Below are 4,038 nucleotides of genomic sequence, written 5' to 3' on the forward strand. Positions count from 1 at the left end.
TTAAGTGGGTATACTGTATATTCAAGCATTTTTTGAAGTGGGTATACTGTATATATTTATGCTATTCTAAACAATGGATCAATCAATTTTAAGTGGGTATACTGAAGCCCCTAAAATTTAGAAGTGGGTATATTCCGTATAGTAGAGTAGAGTAACTTTATTGATCCTCAGGGGGGAAATTCAGGTGTTCAGTATCTTACTATAAATACACAAATACACAAATGCCCACATGGACATTTCAAGACACAAATAACACAGGAATAGTCAGGGAGGGGAAAATAAAATAAAATAGTAAAGATAATAAATGTAAAAAAGGTAATTGTGCAAAAAGACATTCTGTGAGTTGGGATAGACCAATGCAGAAAACATACTCTGTCAGTTAAGGTAGACAATCTTAACATGACCTGGAACACACATCTAAGATATAGTGTAATATGTAGAAGTAGGCAGTGTATAGAGTATGATAGGGGTGGACAGTTCTCACAATGTCACAGTATACCGTAGTACACAGTAGTTCTACATAGACTACACCACTGGGTTTGGCTATAGCAGCCTGGCTGTGTATGTTGACCCTGTGGAGCACATTTGGAGTAATTCTGCCGTGATTTGGGCAGCTATGGGTTCATGTTTTATGTTTTTTGGATACATTCCGGGTTAGCATCCCTCTCAGACAGCTTCCTCTTGCGTCCATAGTTAATCCTGCTGGATGTGGTTTGTCCCTCTTGGTGGTATGCTGACATTACCCTGGATACCGTGGCTCTTGATACATCACAGTGAGTTCGTTACAATATGCGTCCTTGCCTCCTCCACTTGTGCTTGTCTCCTCGTCCCGCCTTCTGGCCCCTCCTCAATAGAGAAAACGATAAAGTTTCCCAGCTGTCAGCCTAGCCACAACAACTTTTGAGGGACGGTTTTTCATTCACCATCCCAAGTGCAATTGAGAAAAAGACTTTAAAATTGAGCCTTTGCAAGATATTGAATATAATGCTGTTGTCAGTGATGTCATCATGACATACAGTATTACTTCCTGGTACGAGGAGACAAGCACAAGTGGAGGAGGCAAGGTCGCATATTGTAACGCTCTCAAAGACTTGCTGTTGTGTTCACAGACAGGGACGTAACAGCACATTTTGGGCCCTATGTACAATCAGTTCCAATGGACCCCCAGCCATGTATACGGTTACATGGGGCCCTGGTGACTCAGTCACACTTTACCCCCCTGAACGACACCCCTGGTCACAGATGCGACAGCAACACGCACACCAACAATTTGTCCTTTTTTAAAAACCTGATATGTCACCCATCATGTGGTGTGTATTGCAATGTTTTGAGCAAACCTGTGCTCTTAACCTGCTAATTGAACCTTCACACTGTGCTCTTAGTGGTCAGGCATGAAAACGGGTCAGGGGTGAAAAAGGTGAGAAAGGTGCGGCGTGGTACGGTGGCACGGAGCGGCGTCTGTGCTGCAGTGGTGTGCGCGCATGTGTGGTGTGCAGTGGCGTCAGAGATTCTTTAAGTATATAGAGATATGCCAACATAATAGGTTTCTATGGGCACCTAACGTGACCAGGTTCCGGTCTGCCTAAAGGGGCGTGTCATAATGCTCCTAGCATTGAATAGAACAGTCCTTAGGTCTGCCTAAAGGGGGATTCATCCCCCCCACAATAGAACCCGGAAACAATGGGCCAATGGAACCTCTCTCTCTCTCTACTCTCTCTGGTGGCGTTTTTGGGGGATAGTGTTGTATAAGAGTCATACTAGGGGGGTCTGGGGGCATGGTCTAACATGGGAGAAAATTTAGCTAAAACCATCTTTAAATGATGCATTTTGAACATACTGTAGCGACCCAGGGACAGTGAACATAAGACGAACTGCCAACCATCTTTGTTACTTCATGATTGTCATGATAGATAGATAGATAGATAGATAGATAGATAGATAGATAGATAGATAGATAGATAGATAGATAGATAGATAGGGTTTTGGTTCTCAGGCTTTAAAAAACATAAATTCCCCCTTGACCTCATCAAAACCCTGCCAATGCCCACCTTAAAAATAAAATTCCACTGCCACCCAATGGAAACTAAGCACCCCCTCCTCTCAACACTATCCAATGTCCCCTCAACGCTTGCCTGGTTGTGATCTCGTTTGAACAGTTAATCATCATATTTCAGACAACTTGTAATACAAATACAAAAAATCTTTGTCACAGTTTGGATAAACTACGCTACTGAAATGTTAGTCCATGCAACTAGTATAGCCGTTCCCCTATGAAAAAAAATAATAGGAAAGCTACAACTTTGACCTTGAAAAAAACTGTTTGACCGTGTTCCACTAAATATAAATCAGTAGATGTTTAATAGGCCTATATCATTTAGATGTAGGCTATAGGGATTACAAAAAAACTTGGCATGATTCCTATAACAATTTGTCCCGTGTCAAACGATTGACTAAGTTAGGCTTCGCTCTTTCTCCCTCTCTCTCTCTCGTGCGTGTCATAAGCCGCAGCATATGATTCGAAGCATGATGTTGAATGCCTCGCGTCGCCTATATGCGCTTCGTCCCCGTAGCGCCTACTAGATAGTTTCGCCATTTCGTAGCGCACAGACCCGTTAAAATAGCCGTCGGGAAAAGGCTAGAAGAAGGAAAGGCTAGGCCTACCCAAGCTTTCATTAACGGAGCTCTTTTGAGAAGAAATACTTTTTCACGAGGGCAGGCAAATACGGTTTCAAATTATTAGGAAAAACAACTTAACCAACTGTGGCTGGCTACATTCACTTCTCATTGAAATGCTTACGTCTTAATGTTGTCATATAACAAGAATCATGATCTCAAATAGCTACCTCTGGGGTGTAGACTGTAGACTATCTGTGACAGATCGTTTGGACATTTTCTTACAATCAGAGATGTTCAAGAACTATAAAGAAAGATTTGATACAACCACGCCAGCCCCGCAGACCAAAGTGACACCTGCGCTTTTAAAGAGAAGTACGAAGGGCGGGACTTAGATAGAGCTCGTTCACGTTATTGGCTGTGCTGGCAGCAACAAATGCTGTTATTGGTCAAATGTCATTGTCAGTTGTGGAATCTCTCCTGAAACTCTATGAAGTTTTCTGCGGTAGAGCGCTACACAATGTTACAGTAAGTTGGCGCTACACTTTTCTCCTTGCTCGAGCCCCCCTAAAATTTTCTCCTTGGATCTACACAATTCACAGAAATTACCCATTTTGATTTCAAAACTGCGAATTTCGCCGAAAGGTGAGGGATTTTCATGCCTGGTGGTGCAATGTGCATATAATTAAGTTTGCTGGTCCAATTTAGCCATGAAACCTCCCACACTAAAATGACAGGTGTTACAGTTTCAGTTACCTGTGTGTGTGTGTGTGTGTGTCTGGACCTATCCTTAATGTAAAAACAACATAATCAACAGTCTCATCAGTGCCGTGCCCCACGATCCAACTCTTCAACAGGCTACAGACTGATACCCCCCCCCCCCCCCCCCCCCCCACACACACAGTACCATACCATACTGGTATTTGTTTTGCTATGCTCTCCCTTGCGCCCCACTGCGACCCCCAGGGGCCCCCACTTTGAAAACCACTGCCCTGGATTATTCCACCAAGCTATTTGGTGAAATAAGTTAAAGTAGCCTATAGCGCTGGGCTATCGGACTGGTCCAGGGCCACCGCTACACATAAGAAGAGTAGCCTACGCAGAGTGCTTAGGGCACCAACTAGTGCTTGAAAAAACGTCATGAAAAAAATATCGAATTAGGCCTACAAAACATATATTTATTCAATGGTATATTATTAATTATATGTTTTGTAATGTAGCCTATAGGCCTAATTCAATATTTTTTTATGATGGTATTACTATATTATGACGGTATTAATATATTATTGTTATTATTATTAAATTATGAGGGGGGCCTCCTGATCAGTTATGCTTAGGGCCTCCGAAACCTTAGCTACTCAGCGGCCCTGGGCACCCCACTAAAACCCCCCAGGGGTCCCCGGACCCCACTTTGAAAACCGCCCG

Source organism: Engraulis encrasicolus, chromosome 19 (genome assembly GCF_034702125.1).
Source record: "Engraulis encrasicolus isolate BLACKSEA-1 chromosome 19, IST_EnEncr_1.0, whole genome shotgun sequence".
NCBI lineage: Eukaryota > Metazoa > Chordata > Actinopteri > Clupeiformes > Engraulidae > Engraulis > Engraulis encrasicolus.